The following is a 22,792-nucleotide window of genomic DNA, read 5'->3' on the forward strand; positions in this document are numbered from 1 at the left end:
AGACAGTGTGAACAGTAATGTTTTATTGAAATATTTTAATAGGGGTATATCCCACATCTGTGAATTATGTATGAGTCTCCATATGGAAAAAACTATCAGCAGTCTTTCAAACCTATTTATTAAGTGTATTTCCAACCAAAAATAGAAATAACTTTTTTTGTGGAACTTTGGAAAAGAATATCTTCAACTTTTTTTTTTTTTTTAAAGAGAGAGAAAGAGAGAATTTTTTTTTTAATATTTATTTTTTAGTTTTTGGTGGACACAACATCTTTGTATGTGGTGCTGAGGATCGAACCCGGGCCGCACGCATGCCAGGCAAGTGTGCTACCGCTTGAGCCACATCCCCAGCCTGAATATCTTCAACTTTAAAAAGTCACCAGTGAGCCAGGCATGGTGGAGCATGCCTATAATCCTAGTGGCTCAGGAGGCTGAGGCAGGAAGAATGGGAGGGCAAAGTCAGACTCAGCAACAGTGAGGTGCCAAGCAACTCAGTGAGACCCTCTCTCTATATAAAACACAAATAGGGCTGGGGATGTGGCTCAGTAGTTGAGCGCCCCTGTGTTCAATCCTCGGCACCAAATAAATAAACAAATAAAGTGAAAAAAGAAGTCAGAGGGGGAGAAAATATTTGCCAAGCATCTAATGTGACAAAGACTGGTAAATAGAATATGTAAAAAGTGGTCAGCCAATGAGTCTAAGGCAGTCTGCTTCAGAGAGAGACATACTTGGGATCCCAATTTACCAAATCCAATGGGAGGCAGAAGGCCAGGGGACATTTGGAATTACAACCACCTTATGAAACTGAGAAGAAGAGCCCCCAGCTCACAGAGTATGGTGTAGTCAGGAGAAGTGTGAATGGAAAATTCAAAAAGGAAAAAATATCTATTTTCCAACAAAACTATGGAAATATACTTCACCTCATTAGCTCATCAGTTTCCCATTAGGAAATAGGGAAATGCCCAAAAACCACAATGACAACCTGGATGAACTTTGAAAACAGGCTAAGTGAAAGAAGCCAGCCACAAAACACCACATGCTGTAGGATCCCCTTTACATGAAATGTTCAGAACAATGAAACCTATAGAGACGGAGAGCAGAAGAGCATGTGCCTAGTGCCAGGGAGAAGTCCTGGATGGGGAAAGGGGTGACTGTGATGGGCATGGGGTTTCTTCTTGGGGTGATGGAAATATTTTAAATTGAATGTGGTGACTCGTGCACAACTCTGTGAATGTACTGAAGTGTAGACTTTAAATGTGTGAATGGTATGTGAATCATAACTCAGTCAAGTTGTAAGGAATAAATCTCATGAAAAATTCAAAGGATTTTCTAAATTACAATCACTGATGCTTCCATGTGGATGAGAAGTTGGACCATCAAGAGCTTCCTTACACTGCGCCATAGTGCACAGGGGTACACACCTGGAGAGCAGTGTGGCATCGCCTATTAGGTTGAATATTACCCACATGCAGTTCCAATTCTGGACACATAATTCTGAGAGCCACATGCTCATGTGCAGCAACGAACATGTACCAGGAGGCTTAGAACAACTTTGTTTATCATTTCTCAAGCCTGAAAACAAACCACATGACCACAAAGAATAGAAGGAGCAATTTAACATGTGAATTGCTTATTTAATGGAAAGCTATAATGCAGCAAAGATCAATACATACCTATAAAAACTCAACAAACACACATTAAGCCAAAGTGAGGTCAAAGATAACATGATCACATTTGTATAAAAAATTAAAAATGCGTATAGTGTTTTAAGTAATCTATGTTGTTTAGAGATGCACCAATAGGATTAAAATCATGGATCAGGCTGAAGAGGATGATTCTGTAACAAGATGGTTGGTAAATCTCAGGGGAGTAAAGGATTTTTATTGCTATGGAAATTGGTACAGAAACTGGTGTGTTTATGTATTTCTAATTTTTTAACATGGTACTTTCTTCTAAAACCTTTTGATAATGTATAAATATAATTCATTCTCTTTTCATTTATGGGGTAAAATCAGTTTAAAAAGTAATGTTAAATACTTATTTATAACTGGAAAAATTAATCTTTGGGTCAAAAAGCAGATGGACCCAGACTAACCAGAGAAGAGATTATGAAGAGTAATTGAAACAAGGAAATATCATCATCTCTTAATTGTACTCAGGAGCCCATCTATAGAATCAGAATTCACTAGAACACCAGTGTCCTGTGGTCCCTCCTGCCAGATGATGTTCTGTCTGTGCTGCTCATCAGCACAGTCAGGAGCCACCTGTGACTGAGCTTTTGAAATGTGGCTATTCCAAGTGAGAACTGGATCTTACACTTTCTTTAATTTTAATTGAAGTAATTTTAGGCAGTCACATGTGAACAGGGGAGCATTAGAGAAACAAAATGAGTGAAGGGTCCATTGTCCCTGGGTTTTTTAGTTCCCCAATGGCTATCAATGACAGCTTTGTCCTTGAAACTTTTGGGAAGAATGTCAACACAGGTGATTGAAGCTTTCTTCAGGGATGAGATTTTTCTTAAACTCAGAAGCTAATAAAATATTTGAATCACAAGAAAGGTATCTCTCGCTGTTCTCTGTAGGTGTAGTAATTAATTTTCATTTGTATGTGAACTGATTGACTTTTCCAATCCCAAATCTTGCTGTAACTAGGAAATTTGTAAAGTAAGTAGTTTTCTTTCTTTCTTTTTTTTTAACTAAGTAGTTTTCTATCACCAAATTCTTTATGAAAACTGCTTATAATTGTCTAGGCCACTCTAAAAATCATTATGTCATCTGGAATTTTAAAATCTAGCACAGTAATTTTATGTCACATGGGGAAAAGATAATTAAAAGGAAGGCAAGCCTGTGTAAGCACAGTAAATTATTTATTAGAATATAACATACCAATATTTAATAATGTATCAATTTTGATAAAAAAGATGACAGACATCAGTGTGGCATTGCATGCCTCTGATCCCAGCATCTCAGGAGGCTGAGGCAGGAGGAAGCTAAGTTCAAGGTCAGTCTCAGCAACTTATCAAGACCCTGTTTCAAAAGAAAAAAAAAAGGACTTGTAGTTTAATTCCCAGTATAAAAAATGACAACAATAAAAAAATGAAGGACACCTCATGTAATTCATTCATTTATCCAGAACACTTTACTGTGGATGCATAAATGGAAATTGAATATAATGTTAAACATAGTGGGTAGGTAGAAAGATTTGAGGGTTTTCTTTTTTCCATTCAGGAGAATTAAATTGTTTGTTGATTACACATGAAAATGGATGATATGCAAGCTTCATTCCCATCTGTTAAGTGTACAGTATCATTATTCAATTTAGATATTGCATAGGATGTGTCAACAATCATTTTTATAACCAAATAATTCCATGACTGTGCTTGTGTGACCCTTTCAATGGTGAACTTCAAAAGGTCACAACAACTACACCAAGCTGTCTGAACCTGGTATTATTCCGAATGACTTCTAACTTCACACTCTTGTGGAAGTTTTACCAAGATGGCTTCAGAGTAGACTAACTTTACACAGTACATATAAAAAAAGACATGTTTATTCAGTGTCATAATAAGACTATTACATTTAGCAATTAACATCATGGGTGCCAAAAAAAAAAAGAAGTCTACATTAAAACCCTTTTTGTTTTACTCTTTCCACAGAACAGAAACTAAAATAATCTGTTATACCAATAGTCACAAATACAGTACTTGAATTTTTTTTGCGCATACACGTGAGTATTGTCTAAACCATGTCTTCTTTGTAGCAGCGAGGCCCTGCCCCAGTGTGCTTGGCTGAGTTCACAAATCTGTTGTATCCTGTGGCTTCCCTGTCACTTCCTCTCCTGCTAAGCTTTGTTTCCTGGCAACATTAAAACCTTCTGCCATTGTCATAGCTACTGCTGCTGCTGGAACTACCAGAGCCACCTTGGTTTCATGGTTTGGCAGAGTATTGTCCTCCACCACCATCAGGTCCAGAGCTTCTGCCTCCATAGTTTCCACCCTTCATGGGACCAAAATTTGATGACTGATTGTTGTCATTGCCAGAATCATTGTAGCCTTTACCACTTCCAAAATTGCTTCTGTCACTACCAAATCTATTGTAGCCACCCCCCTTGCCACCATATCCAACACCACCATGGCTGCCACCAAAGCCACTGAAGTTTTGTCCAAACCAAAATTATCATTTACACCAAAACCACCCCCACAATCACCACCAAATTTCTACAACCATGTCAACTTCTTTGGCCAGCTCTTACGTTGCAGGGCTTTCCTCAGTTCACAGTTGTGGCCATTCACAGTATGGTATTTCTGAACGACAATCTTATTCACGGAGTCATGATCATCAAAAGTTAAAAAAGCAAAGACCCTGTGAGAGCATTTGTCTTTGTGATGAGTCTTTGGTAAACACCACATAAGTGGATCTTATTAAAAAAAAAAACACTTTGTGATGGTGTCCATTGTTTAACTGGAGATGTGACCACTTACATTCAGTGTTCCTATAAAGAGAAGAGATATGTGCATGAATTCTTGCCATCTTGATTGATTTCTCATGTTTAATGTGATTCTGTTTCTTATTTGCTAAGCTACACATGTAATGTATTCTCCAGTTGTAGAGTCTTGCTTGTTTTCCCCTCTTCCCTGGGTTGAACCAAAGGCTTGGCACATGCTAGGCAAGTCTTTGACACTGAGCCACACATGCAGCTGCTGGGGTTTCTCTTAATTTCTCATGTGGAGTTTTTCCTTAATATGTTCTGAAATATTGGCTTCCTAGTTGTGAATTTTGTTTCTTTTTTTGGGGATGAGGCTATTACTGGGGGATTGAACTCAGGGGCATTCAACCACAGAGCCACATCCCCAGCCCTATTTTGTATTTTATTTAGAGACAGGGTTTCACTGAGCAGCTTAGTGACTTGCCATTTCTGACCCTGGCTTTGAACTTGCAGTCCTCTCTCTCAGCCTCCCAAGCCACAGGGATTACATGTGTGAGCCACTGCATCTGGCTTGGGAATTCCATTTATATCAGCTCATCTGGCAAGGGTTTTTTTTTAAATGTCTCTTTGATTTTAAAAGATAATTTTGCTAGGTATAGTAGTCTTGGTTGACAATTATTTTCTTCCAAGTTAGGTCCAAATACCCCTAGGGCTGGGCAGATGCTGATCTCTGCTGGGTATCTGGGTCACAGGGGCTTCCAGAGAATTCAACTCCTAAGGCAGATAATCAACCAACTTTGGTTGTGAGGGCACAGCATACTTATACCAATGAATAAAACCTTTCAAAGTTCAGTCCCTAAATGCATTTCCACCCACTTTTTCAGTTTTCTGACCCTCCTAGCTTATCATGAGAGCCACCAGACTCAAAGGGAAAGCCAGCTGTACTCACCACCTTGTCTCTGACCTGAATCCTCCTAATTATAGTCATCTTGCTTCCTTCCTTTCTTCCATTCTTTCTTTGAAATGAACCCAGGCATGCTCTTCCAATGAACTAAAACCACAATTCATTCTATTTTAAGACAGGGCCTCACTAGGTTCTTCAGGAGGGCCTCAAAGTTGTGATCAGCCTGCCTCAGCCTCCCAAGTCCAGAGTTCTTGTGTCAAATTTTTCAGTTGAGTTCCTCTCGGTCTTTTTATTCCTCCTCCCCTCTGTGGTGAGCTGACCCCACAGCTGTCTCTACCTTGGCTCCAATATCCCTTCTCTTGGGCTCTATACAAAATAGCAGAATTTCTGAGGCTCTTCCTGCCCAATATTGATCTTTAGTGTATTCCCTCAGGCACCACCTCAGTGAGACGCAGCAGTCCTGCTGCTTCAATTTTGAGCTGTGGAGCCTGTGGAAATGCAGCCTTCCTCTACTCTGCCATCTCTGTTTCCTCGTTCTATATAAGACTATGTGTAAGTCATAAAAACGTGGATTGCACTGTTTGCTCCAAGAAGTGAGGAGTGGGTCTGGGCACAGTTTCAGAGCGCAGCAGAGAGATGTTCTTTCTGTTGAGCTGTGACTCACTACCTGCATCTTCCTCCTGGCTGTACCCATGGGAGAGAGAACAACATGATCTTTCAACATCATGTCTCATCATTGACAATACACATCCCTTTTCTCCTCAAGAGAAAAACACATTTAAATGTTGATTTAAGACCCCTCCCACTCTGGACACTGATCAGTGACCTCAGGGGTCCCTATCTGGCTGAGCACCAGGATGGCTGGTGGGCTTGTTACAAAACACTTGCTCCTAGCCACAGACCACATCTCCCAGATTAGTCAGCACAAGACAGAGGGGTCACTTACTGTAAGCTTGAGGAGATCTGATGCACAGTCTGGGAATCCTGGTCATTCTCTGAGCTTCTGAAAGTATGAACTACACTCTGGCAGCATCAGCACCACCTTGACATTGAAATGGCATCTACTACTAACTCCACACTCTCCATGTTGGGGTGATGTCTGGGGGACTCATGTGCACAGGAAATCTGGGACTCCCTGATTCATGTGTGTCCTGGGTGTGGCAGCAGAACTGTGCACTCTGCTGTGGACGTGTGGTCTGATCAGATGGCAAACACGGGGAGCTCACAGAGCTCCAGGGCTCAGTGCCTGTTCCTTTATTTACTTGGCCACCACTCCCTTGGTGTGCTCACCTGTGCTCAAGGCTATAATCCATTTCTCCATTCTGGACACACTCATCTGTCCCACGGCCAATGTGATAACCTCACCTGTGTTTCCAGGATATATCTCAGTTCAGTGTCTTCACTGAGTGCCTGCCATGTCCCTTTCCAGAGTCCTCTGCTGTCCACTGAGGGCTACTCCATCCTTCTCCTTATGCAGTCTGATATAACGGGTGCACCATTGACTTCCTTCTTATACCCAGCTTCAGTCCATTAGGAAGTGCTGGAAAGACCATCCTAAGAATCTTGCTCCCCACTTTGCCATTCTCAGCACAGAAGCCATAGTGTCTTTTACAACACAAGTCTTTTTATAGGGGAAGTTCTGCTGTGATGCTTCTGTGGTCAAACTGCCGTCTAACTCTCTGGCTCACTCAGAGTAAAGGTTCAAAGACTTCCAGAAACTTCCAGCCCTGCAGGGTCTGATCATATCATTGGCCTCTACTCAGTGATTCTGCTCAGGGCATACCTCATTTTTCATTTACCATGAACACAAGGACATGCTCCTGCCCCAGTGCCTTTGCACTACTGTTTATCCTTCCTGGAAAGAATTTGATTCTGACACCATCAAGATTATTATTCATATTCTTCAAATCTTACCTCAAAGGTCATCTTTTCATCAAGGCACTGAGTACTTTGGCAAATACTTGTCTTCTCAGGATGTCAGAGTCAACCTGTCAACTCTGAACTGCTCATCTTTGGACCATGATATAAGAAAGAATGAACTACTTTGTTTAAATCTTGCTAAGCATCTGTGTTTGTGAGTTTCTGTGTTACAGTCGCTGGCTAGATCTGTATTTTAACTAAAGCAGACTGCCAAATTCTTAATTTCATTAAAAGAGGTAGACTCATCAACCCTGCTACCTGAACATCAAATACCTAAAGCATTTCAGTCTCACTTTGATAAACTACAAAGAACACTGACATATGAAGACAAAAATTACTTATAAGTTGACTTGGATCCACTGATTGAAATAGCTTAATGGCTATGTCTTGAAATAGATGGTGTTTAAAGATTATGTTTCAAGGTTTATCAGACTAACAGAGAAGCTTTTACATCTTTGACCAAATCAGTGTCTTTCTTTTTCAGGAAGTGTTCCTACATGAACACTGAAGGTGTCATTTTTTAAGGTATGCATGCCTAAGTAATGACGGAGGCAGAGACTACAGCCAGCTTCTGTAGCTGAATGATGCATAACAAATTTTCTGATCAATTAGGTGAAAGATTTCACAGACAGAACAGTCTCTAAAAATTTTATGAATAAGCAAGCCACTTTTATAAATTGCTAAGCATCTGCTATTATATCAGTCAGGGTGAAATGGTTACTGTGGTAACCAAAAACTCCCAATCTTGTAGTTTAAACCAACAAAAGTTGATTTCTTGCATGTCCAGTGTAAGTTGGCAAGGAAGTCTGGTTATTGTAGATACTCAGGGACCCAGAGTGATGCAGGCTTTGTTTCAGTGATGCTTCTATGAAGCAGGGACATAGAAAAATGCACATGAGCTCTTAAAGTCAGGTTTCATGTCCATTCACATTTCATTAGGCCATGAAAAACTTCAAAGCTGTGGGGGAAAGTATAACCCTACCTTGTTCCAGGAAGGAAGAATGTTGGAATTATTTCTTAATTACTGCACTGAGTATCCCAATCACATGCTACATCATCAGGAAGCAGTGCAAACAGACTTTTTATATCATTTCAGCTCTGAACCCAGCTGCCTTGACTAAGTTACAGTTAAGGTTACATTCCAGAATTCAATTAAGTGTCCACTTGGGCTGGGGCTGTAGTTCAGGGCAGAGCGCTTGCCTTGCACATGTGAGGCACTGGGTTCGATCCTCAACACCACATACAAATAAACAAATAAAATAAAGACATGCTGTCCATCTACAACTACAAAAAATAAAATAGAAAAAGAAGTGTTCACTTGAAGAATGTTTCTTTTTTTTTTTAAGTGATAGAGTTAAAGATAACCATCTTTGTGTAACCTATGCCATCTGGTGCAAAGATGCTATGAATTAATTCTAGAATACTGAACCTGGAAAAAAGCGCATTTTAAAAATTGGAATATTTCTGTTTTTCTTCTTTTTACTTAACAATAAGAACTAAATTGTGCTATATTTTTCCCCCTTTGTTCTAGCTTCCAGGAAGCTAAGAGTTCAATTTGTTGCCCTATTAATAAAACGGGTTCACTTACAATTCCCTCATCAATTGTTTTACTCTTTCTCTCTATTGTCTTATTATTTGTTTTAATGGTCATTTAAAGGGGTCGTTTATTTTGCAAGATACCTCAACTTGTCCTCGAAAGGAGGCACTAAATCACTAAAAATCTACAAATGGCAAAAGCCTGATGTAATGATGCCTGACAGCTCTCTTTAGACTTCAACGGCTTTTGTTCACTGCTGTCTACTCAATGCCCTGAACAGTACTTGGCACAGGTAGGTGTGCAATAAATCTTTGTTGAATGAATTAATGGGAAAGTGAGCAAATCCGTCTCAATTACAAGTATGTGTGAGCATATGTGTAGCGCAATTTTGTTCTAGAGTTCTTTACCTTATAAGTCATTACTTGAAGAGAAACGGACACATTATATAAAATTTTCCAAGTTATTGAAATTCTTGAAATGTAGCTATTGAGATAAATAAATGTTCCCATGAAATGGTAGCTGTGGTACATAATAAGAAAGATTACCTTACCTGGCTGCAAGAGTCCTTGGAATAACAATGGTGATTCTTGTCCACTCTTCAAAGTCCCCTGTATGATACATGGTGGGCTCACTCAGTTCCCTGGAGCTCCCTTCGCATCCTTTGCCTGTAGAAGCTGGGAAACAGCCTTCTTTCACCAGAAACCAGGACATTCCAGCATCATGAGAGTACTGAAGAAGAACTGGGGCAGTATTGCTGAACTGATTGGCACATCCTATGTTTAGCTGTTAAAAAGGACAGAATTACACAAGGTTTTGGTTCCAAGACATCATCCAACAAATTAGGCACTACAGCAGCCAGAGCCCTTTCTACTCAGTCTGCATGAAATCACAATGTCAAGACTGTGCATCTCAATCCCAACCAAAGCCCTACCATAAATTCTGGGATTTGTTGGTGGATACAAGCAGCAAGTACTTTTTAGCAGAAAGCTGAACAAGCTACCTACTTTATGGGTTTCTTGGGACTATAAAAAAGAAGAAAAAAGTATAATGTCTGTGTTTCTGGAGTCTCGGACAAAAGATAAAAACCAAGAAATTGTGTCCTTCTCCCTCTTGGTATAAAAAGGGAAAGCAGAAGATGGAGAAGCAGGTGTTTTCCTCAGAGCAGGAAGAGAAGGCTGGGTTCTCTGCTTTCCACATAACCAAAATCTTTATTCTGTGTATTTTATTTTTTTTTTTGGCCAAGACTTACTAAGAAATCAGAATCAGCTTAGATGAAAGTGCCAAATTTTTGCTACAGCAAAAATTAAGCAACATAATTAAGAAAAAGAACTATTATCATTCTGTCCTTGAGTAGAGACTGTCATAGGATTCATAATGAAAAAAATTGTAAAAAAAAAAGGCAACCTAAATCCTATTGCTTAGCATATTGTTTTTATTTTTCTGTTTTCCTTTCTTCTTTTTATATGAGAGTATATATTTTGGACATGTTGTTGAGGTTATCACATTTCTAGAACTTTCCTCCTATTTTCTATTTAACATTACTTTATTATCTTATGCAACATAGCAATGAATATGTCTTTTCCTTTTCAGTTGATTTTTTATCACCAAATAAATCCCTAGGAATGGTATTACTGAGTCAAATTTAGAAACACGTTTTACATTTTCTAATTATGGATGTTCATTTAGTATCAGTTTGGTTCAAATAGATCAGTTTTACCACAGCACTGGGTATTATATCAGCTTAAGATAGTTTCTTTCTAAACAAATAATACATAAATTAATTTTAATACTGTTTTAGTTTTCAGTTTTGATAGCTATAACTTTCAGACATTCCCCCTATTTATTTAATTATTGGTGTCTTAGGTGAATGGTCTGTTTAGATCTTATTCACATTTTTGACTGGAGCTTTGATGGGATTTTATTTCAGGAGACTTTAAAAATAAGAATAGTCTAATTACAAGAAAAATTGCAGTAAGGAACCAAAAGAACATGGTTATGACCAAAGACTAAAGGAAGACATAAAGGTAGAAAGGGCCAGAGACACATAATAATGGAGGCTGGAGTTCATGAGATAAATCAGTTATCCTTGTGACTGTAGGGTAGCTTTATCTAGTCTTTTTTTTTATTGGTTGTTCAAAACATTACAAAGCTCTTGACATATCATGTTTCATACATTAGATTCAAGTTGGTTATGAACTCCCATTTTTACCCCAAATACAGATTGCAGAATCACATCTGTTACACATCCACATTTTTACATAATGCCATGTTAGTAACTGTTGTATTCTGCTACCTTTCCTATCCGATACTATCCCCCCTCTCCTCCCCTCCCATCTTCTCTCTCTACCCCATCTACTGTATTTCATTTCTCTCCTTGTTTATTTTCCCATTCCCCTCACAACCTCTTATGTGTAATTTTATATAACAATGAGGGTCTCCCTTCATTTCCATGCAATTTCCCTTTTCACTCCCTTTCCCTCCCACCTAATGTATCTGTTTAATGTTGATCTTTTCTTCCTGCTCTTCCTCCCTGCTCTGTTCTTAGTTGTTCTCATTATATCAAAGAAGACATTTGGTATTTGTTTTTTAGGGATTGGCTAGCTTCACTAAGCATAATCTGCTCTAGTGCCATCCATTTCCCTGAAAATTCCATGATTTTGTCATTTTTTAGTGCTGCGTAATATTCCATGGTGTATAAATGCCACATGTTTTTTTATCCATTCATCTATTGAAGGGCATCTGGGTTGGTTCCACAGTCTAGCAATTGTGAATTGTGCTGCTATGAACATCGATGTGGCAGTATCCCTGTAGTAAGCTCTTTTAAGTTCTTCAGGGAATAGTCCGAGAAGGGCAATAGCAGGGTCAAATGGTGGTTCCATTCCCAGCTTTCCCAGGAATCTCCATACTGCTTTCCAAATTGGCTGCACCAATTTGCAGTCCCACCAGCAATGTACAAGTGTACCCTTTTCCCCACATCCTCGCCAGCACTTGTTGTTTGACTTCATAATGGCTGCCAATCTTAATGGAGTGAGATGGTATCTTAGGGTGGTTTTGATTTGCATTTCTCTGACTGCTAGAGATGGTGAGCATTTTTTCATGTACTTGTTGATTGATTGTATGTCCTCCTCTGAGAAGTGTCTGTTCAGGTCTTTGGCCCATTTGTTGATTGGGTTATTTGTTTTCTTATTGTTTAATTTTTTGAGTTCTTTGTATACTCTGGATATTAGGGCTCTATCTGAAGTGTGAGAAGTAAAAATTTGTTCCCATGATGTAGGCTCCCTATTTACCTCTCTTATTGTTTCTCTTGCTGAGAAAAAACTTTTCAGTTTAAGTAAGTCCCATTTATTGATTCTTGTTATTAACTCTTGTGCTATGGGTGTCCTATTAACACAGGGATGCCCTCTATCACCACTTCTATTCAAGATAGTTCTTGAAACACTGGCCAGAACAATTAGACAGATGAAAGAAATTAAAGGCATAAAAATAGGAAAAGAAGAACTTAAATTATCACTATTTGCAGATGACATGATTCTATACCTAGAAGACCCAAAAGGTCTACAAAAGGGTCTACAAAAAAACTACTAGAAGTAATAAATGAATTCAGCAATGTGGCAGGATATAAAATCAACATGCATAAATCAAAGGCATTTCTGTATATCAGCGACAAAACTTCTGAAATGGAAATGAGGAAAAACACTCCATTCACAATATCCTCAAAAAAAATAAAATACTTGGGAATCAACCTAACAAAAGAGGTGAAAGATTTATACAATGAAAACTACAGAACCCTAAAGAGAGAAGTAGAAGAAGATCTTAGAAGATGGAAAAATATACCTTGTTCATGGATAGGCAGAACTAACATCATCAAAATGGCGATATTACCAAAAGTTCTCTATAGGTTTAATGCAATGCCAATCAAAATCCCAATGGCATTTCTTGTAGAAATAGATAAAGCAATCATGAAATTCATATGGAAAAATAAAAGACCCAGAATAGGAAAAGCAATTCTAAGCAGGAAGCGTGAATCAGGCGGTATAGCGATACCAGATTTCAAACTATATTACAGAGCAATAGTAACAAAGACAGCATGGTAATGGTACCAAAACAGGCGGGTGGACCAATGGTACAGAATAGAGGACACAGAGACTAATCCACAAAATTATAACTATCTTATATTTGATAAAGGGGCTAAAAGCATGCAATGGAGGAAGGATAGCATCTTCAACAAATGGTGCTGGGAAAACTGGAAATCCATATGCAACAAAATGAAACTGAATCCCTTTCTCTCGCCATGCACAAAAGTTAACTCAAAGTGGATCAAGGAGCTAGATATCAAATCAGAGACTCTGCGTCTGATAGAAGAAAAAGTTGGCTCCGATCTACATATTGTGGGGTCGGGTTCCAAATTCCTTAATAGGACACCCATAGCACAAGAGTTAATAACAAGAATCAACAAATGGGACTTACTTAAACTAAAAAGTTTTTTCTCAGCAAGAGAAACAATAAGAGAGGTAAATAGGGAGCCTACATCCTGGGAACAAATTTTTACTCCTCACACTTCAGATAGAGCCCTAATATCCAGAGTATACAAAGAACTCAAAAAATTAGACAATAAGATAACAAACAACCCAATCAACAAATGGGCCAAGGATCTGAACATACACTTCTCAGAGGAGGATATACAATCAATCAACAAGTATATGAAAAAATGCTCACCATCTCTAGCAGTCAGAGAAATGCAAATCAAAACCACCCTAAGATACCATCTCACTCCAGTAAGATTGGCAGCCACTATGAAGTCAAACAACAACAAGTGCTGGCAAGGATGTGGAGAAAAGGGTACACTTGTACATTGCTGGTGGGACTGCAAAGTGGTGCAGCCAATTTGGAAAGCAGTATGGAGATTCCTGGGAAAGCTGGGAATGGAACCACCATTTGACCCTGCTATTGCCCTTCTCGGACTATTCCCTGAAGAACTTAAAAGAGCTTACTACAGGGATACTGCCACATCGATGTTCATAGCAGCACAATTCACAATTGCTAGACTGTGGAACCAACCCAGATGCCCTTCAATAGATGAATGGATAAAAAAAATGTGGCATTTATACACCATGGAATATTACGCAGCACTTAAAAATGACAAAATCATGGAATTTGCAGGGAAATGGATGGCACTAGAGCAGATTATGCTTAGTGAAGCTAACCAGTCTCTAAAAAACAAATACCAAATGTCTTCTTTGATATAATGAGAACAACTATGAACAGAGCAGGGAGGAAGAACAGGAAGAAAAGATTAACATTAAACAGGGATATGAGATGGGAGGGAAAGGGAGAGAAAAGGGAAATTGCATGGAAATGAAGGGAGACCCTCATTGCTATACAAAATTACATATAAGAGGTTGTGAGGGGAATGGGAAAATAAACAAGGAGGGAAATGTATTACAGTAGATGGGGTAGAGAGAGAAGATGTGAGGGAAGGGGAGGGGGGATAGTAGGGGATAGGAAAGGTAGCAGAATACAACAATTACTAAAAGGGCATTATGTAAAATTGTGGATGTGTAACCGACGTGATTCTGCAATCTGCATTTGGGGTAAAATTGGGAGTTCATAACCCACTTCAATATAATGTATGAAATATGATATGTCAAGAGCTTTGTAATGTTGTGAACAACCAGTAAAAAAAAAATAAGATTATGGGAGCTGGGGTTGTAGCTCAGCGGTAAAGTGCTTGCCTAGCATGTTTGAGGCTGTTGGTTCAATCCCCAGCACCGTATAAAAAAAAAAAACTATATGAAAAAATAAAGTTTTTTTTAAAGTGCCTGACCTTCTAAGGAATAACTGAAATAAAATTTTAAAAAATAAATTATGAATCTTTCACCAACATATACCCAAATATCCCAGTAAATATGTGTGTACACATACACATACACAAATTTTAAATACTTAAAAGATCTGTGTTACATGTCATTATTTCTTCCACTTAATTCAAGAGAGCCTACGGAGTAAGATTACCTAGGTTTGTATCTGTGCTCCAAAACTTATTTATTGATTGGCCTTTTAAAGTTATGACATCTCTCTGTATTATAGTTTTCTTGTCTGTAAAGTGGGATTTTGAGAGTAATAAGTGAGTTAATGCAGTAAGAACAAGAAATAATGTTGGGCACATCAAAAAAGCTCAGTAAATGTTAGCTATCATAATTATATTTTATGAAAATAAATTTTAAATTGGTATTATTGAATTTGTCTACATAATTTTAGAAGTGAAATTTTTCTCTTTACCTCCCAATCCAGCTTTCCCTTGCAAATTTTTGTCAGAATATCTCAGAGTAATTGCTTGCTTTTTTTTTTTTCTTAAATGATTCAGATATGTTTAGATATCTAGTTGGGGAAACCACCTGAAATCAAAAAAGGGAAAAACTGGTTTCATGCAGTCAGAACACAAGGAGGCCTCATAGTTGTCAATAACTCAAATGCCCACAGAGCCATCTCTATCTCCATTCCATTGTCACGCAGTGACAAGAGAAAAAAAAAAAAAACAGAGGAAGGTTTTAGATTGACAATCTCTCTGTCCTGAGAGGAATGGTGGTCAGAGCCATAGTCATGTGCTCACTGGTTTGGTAGAGAAGGGGGATACCAATTTGGCAGTCCCCCAGCAAACATTTGGAAGTGGAGAATACACAAGATCCCAAAAGAAGGACTTTAGGCCATGCACAAAGCACCCTCGATTAACTTACCTAAAAATATACTTCCATCCTTTTCCTTTCCTCTTGCCAATGTCCAGGATGGTCTCCTCCCCTCCGTGCATAACTTATATTCATTTTCCAAACATGAGTCTTCTGCTTCAGCCAGGAAACTCTCCTGGTCATCCAAGATTTCCAGTTTCCCTGCCTTGCTCTGGATCTTGTGCCCCATTACACTTCCTTTTTTTTTTTTTTTTTTTTTTTTGCATCACATAAACCTTTCATCATCCACTCAAAGCCTGCTGTGTCCATGAAGACTTTGGGAGCTAGGGAAAACTGTAGTAATCTCTCTATCTTTAGAACACTCTCCATTTATACATCTACTGATCATCTTTTTTTGTATCCACACAGTACCTAGCAGAATGTAGAACCCCACTAACAGAGTCAAACTCTAGATAAAGTGTTAGGTTCCAAAATTCATGCCTGGCACTAGACATACACATGTCAATAAATACTCTGAATACTAAATAGATTTGAGAACTAGTAAGTGATCATAGGACCAAAGGGGCCTCAACAAGTAACCAGGACTTGGTCTGCAGTCCTCCGTTGTCATCACTGTCTCTGCTGCAAATCTGTGGGCCCTTTGCATGGTTGTTTCTATAATACATGGTACAAAAATTGAAGAAGGGAATGAGTGAATGAAGGAAGGAAGGAATGAAGTTAAGAAAGAAATGCTGAAGGAATGGTTACTATCAAATAAATCGAAGTCTTTGTTTTTAGGGCATTTTGATTAGCTAAAGAAATTTCAATGGGAAGCAAAAGATAAAGATAAATGAAGTATTTTAGAGGTTCTGTTGTAAAAGTTCTAGTTGTGAAAGCATTCCTTATTAAAACTTATTTCATTTTTGGCTAAACCCTTAAAGTAGTGAACCATTTTAATCTAGAATTTGAGGATAAAGTTGAAAGGTAATTTCCACACTCCCGGAATGAGGAGATGCTTAACCTACTACTCAAACACACATGCACATAGAAACACACATGTTCACATGTCTGCACATATGCACAAATCCATTGATCACAGTGTAACAGAAGAACTTCAAAGCATCTTTTACATCCACTTCTAAATTCCAACAAAAACTTTGTCATGAGCCATTTCCTTTTCTTTCTTCTTTTTTTTCCCTCTTCCTTTAAAACAATATTCAGCATTATTTCAGGTCACTGAACAAAAGAAAATGATTTGTGCTATTCTCTAGGAAAAAACACTTTCAGTGCCAAACTAAGCATTAGTGTGATATTTTCCATCATTTACAAAAATCCCACAAAACCATCTTTCGAAACCTCTGTAGACTAACACTATCATCTCCTGGAAAAAACAACTCTGCTCTGTGAATTTCACAATAGAACAATCATTCCAACCAGCTAATTGTGATAATTGGCTTTTTTTTTAACTCTCCTCACCTTAGATGTTTCTCCTTCTGGCTCATTTCCACATGCCAAGTTTTTCCCAAGTTTGCTTAGATTGGAATTAATCTGCTAGGTTCTATAGGTTTTCCTCTAAAAATCATTCTTCCTGCAATGAGCCTGGAGCATGAAAATACTAGGATCACTGAGGGTTTCAAATCAACAATCAGAAAAATTTTAAGTACCTATAACAAGTTCAAAATGCATATTACTTATAAGATTCCTTCAAATACATACTTAAAAATAAAAGTTTCAAGGAGTGAGTTCCAGCCTCAGAATTAACTTCAATTCTCATTTTGTGGGAACCTTCATTTGTCTTGGAGTCTCTTAATTGGCTTTAGTTCTGACAATAGCAGAGTACTCCTTTAATTAGTCCCAAATATTGACCCTGTAACTTCTGATAGCTAAAACCCTTCCATAATGAACTTAGTGGATTAGAGTAGGGTTCAGGTTGTAAGGATGAGGAGTGTTTTCTGTACTATGTATACCATCTCAGTTTTTCTTTCTTTTTTTTTTTTTTTTACTTTGATAAGTTTCAGTTTATTCCATTTAGGACATTTTTATGCTTAATGAAGACATAATAAAAAAGCATTTAAACAGATGTATAAAGAAAATAAAAGTACACTTTCTATCCAATTAATTCTTTTTATTTATTTATTTTTACATTACAATTCTTAATACACAATTATACCATAATTTATCATATCTCTGATTATATATAAGGTATGTTGACACCAAATTCACATCTTCATACATGTATTTTGTATAATGATAAGGGTCTCCTTCCACCATCCATGCTATTCCGCTTCTCCCTTCCTTTCCCTCCCACCCCTTTCCCCTATCTAGAGGTAATCTTCCTCCCTTGCTCTTCCTCCCCAACCCCATTTTTTCTTACTGACTTTTTAGTTGAATTCCTTATGAGTTCTCTGAGATCAACTCAGAGAAGTCCATGGATTAATCAATACCTGCTTAGGAAAAAGGTATCAAAAGCAAACCTTCTTTCAGTTCCCTTTTTATGAAACCATTCACACACAACAACAGTGACATTCTTGTCGTTTGTACACCTCACCACAATGCCATGATGCTCAGGGGACAGACATACCAATGGGAAAAGGTGAGTTAAAGTGGATTTGTGGGAAGTTTTAACCCTTTAAAGACATAACAAGATTGTTTAGTGGTTGTAATAACTAATTTAAATGAACCCTTCCCAACCTCTGTATTGAAAAGTGAAAGACAGACAGGCAGATAGCAGGCAGGCAGACTAGGTGCATGACACTCTGCAGTACTCTCTTTTGCCAAGAAATTTCTGTCTTGCCTGTTTGATTTTGTTTCCCATGGGAGAGGAGGATCCAGGCATATCTCTGGAGAGGATGTTCCCTCAGGAAGGCACACAGTGAGCTAAACAGTTTCTGTGTCATGTGTTATTTCACCCAATGGTCACAACATCCTATGAGTAAGGTATTTTTACCATATTGTACCTTTGAGGAAAATAAGAGCTCAGAAAGGCCACACAGCTCCTGAATAGTATTGGGCTGAGATTCAAACCCAGATTCACGTGGGGCTGGGGATGTACCTCAGTGTTAGCGTGCCTGCCTAGCAAGCACAAGGCCCTGGTTCTCTCCCTGACACTGAAAAAACAAAAACCAAAAGCCATCTGATTTCAAGGTATATTGTCTCCCTTCTCCATTACTCTGCCCAAAGGAGATTTATAAATCAAAAGCTGGGAGTGTTTTAATTAAAGTTAATTTTGCTTCATTTTTTTAAAAAAACTTTCAAATACCCTTCGGTATAATGAGAAATTCTGAAGGGCCTCATAATCTATTCTGGGAATCAGTGATGAAGAGATTAAACAAATATATCCAAGAACAGTTACTATAGCTAGCACAGAACAACAAAATGGCACAGCTTGCTCCTCCCAGTAGTAACTGGGGACAAAACCACCTCTACATAGTGTTAGGATGTTCATGTGAATTTGGAACTGAACAGTCAAATGCCAAAGAGCTCTCAAATGATTGACAGTGGTTTTATTGTTCTTTGGAAAGGCTGGGAAAAGACAATTGGTGAGCTGGGATCTGGATACCTCTTTGGTGGACTTTGTCCAGTTCTACATCCAGATAGGCGGAGAGAGTGGTGCGTGCAACAAACCCGACAGCTGAGAGGAGGGCGTCCTCCTCCAGTACAGCAACAACGGGGGCATCCAGTGGCACCTGCTGGCAGAGATGTACTTCTCAGATTTCAGCAAGCCAAGGTAACCTCCCACCTACTGGGTCTTCCAGTGGTTTCTGGGAATGGTAAAGATTACATTTTTTGTTGAGGCATTTCTAAAATGTTGACAGTTACAAAAATAGCCAAACTCATAAATATTTAACACAAATGATAGCCCAACATATAAAGATTTCATTTCACTTTCACTTCATTTCTGTTCTGGTGGAACAAAACCCCATTTGCATTCATGTTGGAGTTTTTAAATATTTTGAAAAAAAATGGTGGCTAAAAGAAAAGCAAGATGATAGACCATGTTTACCCAGTGTGCTATAAGGATATTCCAAGCTCAATTTTCCATTGGAAGATTTTTGGTTTGGGTTTTGGTTTTATATGTAACACAAAATATGCTCAACTGTTAGATTCAAGAGCAAGATGGGTTTGTTGTTGTTAAAAGTTTTCATGTGGCTACATCCAGGACTAGTCCTAAATAATATATGAATGAGTCTGTAGAGTTCAGATTTTCTAAAAATTTTCATTGGCCTATCCTATAGATGGAGAATATATGTTATTAAATATTTCAGCTGGGCCACAATGGCCCACATCTGTAATCTGAGCAACTTGGGATACTGAAGCAGAAGAATTGCAGGTTCAAGGCCAGCCTCAGCAATTTAGCAAGGCCCTAAGCAACTTAGTGAGACCCTGTCTCAAAATAAAAAATTAAAAGGGCTAGATATGTAGCTCAGTGGTAAAATGCTCCTGGGTTCAGACCACAGTTACTGAGGGAGAAAAAAATTCAGACAACAACTGTTGAAGCATTTAGAAAAATAATTTTGTGCATTAGGCAGTCAATATTTTAAAATTTAGTTCTTTTGTAATTATGTAGTATTTTGAAATTCTGTGTTTATACTTTACATTTTACATAAATATTAAAATTCATGCAAAGATCACTTTTAGAGTGTTTCTTTTTCTAATCTCTATATTTCCACTTTAATGCAAGGCAAAATTCTTCTTACATGATGACCACTGATGATTATTAAGCTTTACTATATTAATATTGTTCCTGTTTTTCATGTTACAACTGAGTCTGGTATTGAAAAACAATTATTGAGAAATATGTAGATCAAAGTCTTACAAATCAAATATATTTTAAACATACCACTTCAAATATACCTTTATTACATGTAAAAGGTTTACAAGTTTGTGTTTTCAAAATATTGGGTCCCTTAAAGGCAATATAATTCTCCATAATATATAACACAAGTAAACATGAAAAATATTTTTATCTAAGGAACATAGGGTAGAGGCTGAAACCAGAAATGAAACACCTGGGCAAAATGAGATTTAATATCTAGTGAGAAAGTCATGAATCCTGGATAGGAGATGAAACCTAGAGAGAGTCCCCAAGATGCAGTCCAGTAGAACTAGTGGGGGTGGAGGAGGGGGGTAACAGTGCCAGACTTGTTTAAACAACAGTTTAGAATAAGATAAATTATTTTTCCAAGTAATTTAGTGGTTAATTGGATATTATTTGTTCAATAAAGTGACTAGACAACTATGTAAATAAACAAACATTAAATGGCTTGTTCAAATCCCAGAAATACTTAGTTTAAACCAAAGTCGATAACCTGGATTCCAGGCATTGTGAGCCACCTCAAATGTTTTATTTATGGGAATATTTATGGGAGGCCAAAGAATCCACCATATTCTCTCAGGTTTCTGTGATGCTGAACTGATTAAGAAAGTCTGAGTTGAAATATATGGTAAAAAAGACCCCATTCATGGTGGCAAATACATAAATAAATATAAGAAGTAACTTTAACAAACAATAATGAGAATTTCTGTGAAGAAAACTACAAAAGTTCAAAATCTCTTTCAGAGATACAGAAGACAACAAATAATATAAAAACTCAAAAAACTTAGAATAAATAAATAAAAACTTAAAATAAAGGCATGCTGTCCATCTAGAACTACAAGAAAACAAACAGTCCAATCAATAAATGGGATAAGGACCTGCACAGACACTTCTCAAAAAAAGATACACATTTGATCAACAAATATATGAAAAAATGTTCAACATCTCTAGTGATTAGAGAAATGTAAATCAAAACTACTCTAAGATTTTATCTCATGCCAGTCAGAATGACAGTTATTAAGAATATAGGCAACAATAAATGTTGTCAAGGATGTAGAAGAAAAGGCACACCCATATATTATTGGTGGGATTGCAAATTGGTGCAACCAATGTGGAAAGCAGTATGGAGATTCCTTATAAAACTTGGAATGGAACCACTAGCTATCACATCTTCATCTGTACCCAAAGGACTTGAAATCAGCATACTATAGTAACACAGCCACATCAGTGTTTTTAGCAGCTCAATTCACAAAAACTAAACTGTGGAAGCAACCTAGATGCCCTTCAATAGATGAATGGATAAAGAAACTGTGGTACATATACACAATGATATATTACTCAGCATTAAAAGAGAATAAAATTATGGCATTTGTAGGTAAATGGATGGAATTGGAGAATATCATGCTAAGCGAAGTAAGCCAATCGCAAAACACCAAAGACTGAATGTTCTGTCTGATAAGTAGATGCTGATCCATAAGGGGGTGAGGGGACATGGGAAAAATAGAGTAACTTTGATTGGGCAAAGGGGAGGGAGGGATGGGGAGGGTGCATGGGGACAGGAAATATGGTGGAATGAGATGGACATCATTACCCTAGGTACATATATGATTGCACATATGATGTGAAAAGTAGGAAAGCTAATTGGGAAAAGTATTTGCAACAAAATGAGATAAAGGATCAATGTCCCTGTAAAAAGCTTATACAAATTGTCAAGAAAAGCACTAAGATCCCACAATAATGGGAAAAATAAATAAAAGGGATGAGTGGATGTTACTAAAGAGGAAGTATATATGTTTAATAAAATGTGAATCATAATAAACTTCCATTGCATGAAAAGATAACATTTTTAACAGTCACGATGCCAATTTTTTTAATGGTAGCACCCAGAGCTGTCTCCACATGGGAACAGCAAAACAGTCTCTCTTGTGTCATCCTGCAAATTATCATGAACCATTATAACCCTTCCAGACAGGAATTTAGAAAATCAAGAGCCTTAAACATGACCAGTTTACTTGACCCAATAATTTCACTTCTAGGACTCTTACCAAAAAATAAATAAATAAATTAAGTAAGGTGTAGAGGAAGCTTTATGTATAGGAAGTCCCACCACAAAATTATTTGTAATAGGGAAAGATAAACACTAGCATGTCCATGTGATGAAAAATCATAGACATTAAATTGTTCTTAAATAATTTTACTGACATAAGTACTTATGATACAATGTTGTTCCAAAATGTAAATGCCTATAAAATAAATTACAGAGTAGGATAATATACATCAAAATGTTAACAGAGCCAGATGTGGTGTCACATGCCTGTAATCCCAGAGGTTCCGGAGGCTGAGGCAGGAGGATCAAAAGTTCGAAGCCAGCCTCAGCAAAAAGTGAGGTGCTGAGCAACTCAGTGAGACCCTCTCTCTAAATAAATACAAAATAGGGCTGGGGATGTGGTTTAGTGATAGAGTGCCCCTGAGTTCAATCCCTGGTACCGAAAAAAAAATGTTCACAAAGACCGACCATACTTAGATTTTTT

The 22,792-nt window shown here is 37.7% G+C and overlaps 1 protein-coding gene across 2 annotated transcripts in view; it reads left to right on the forward strand.

The window, feature by feature from the left end:
- Window positions 1-22,792, forward strand: part of LOC308650243 (MHC class I polypeptide-related sequence B-like) — a 601,646-nt gene that overhangs the window by 578,330 nt on the left and 524 nt on the right. For both annotated transcript variants that reach the window (XR_014022301.1, XR_014022302.1), the window contains exon 7: window positions 18,967-19,172. The gene's annotated coding sequence lies outside the window, so the exon portion shown is untranslated. The remainder of the gene's footprint in view (window positions 1-18,966; window positions 19,173-22,792) is intronic.

Source organism: Spermophilus citellus, assembly GCF_964194105.1.
Source record: "Spermophilus citellus genome assembly, chromosome: 5".
Classification (NCBI taxonomy): domain Eukaryota; kingdom Metazoa; phylum Chordata; class Mammalia; order Rodentia; family Sciuridae; genus Spermophilus; species Spermophilus citellus.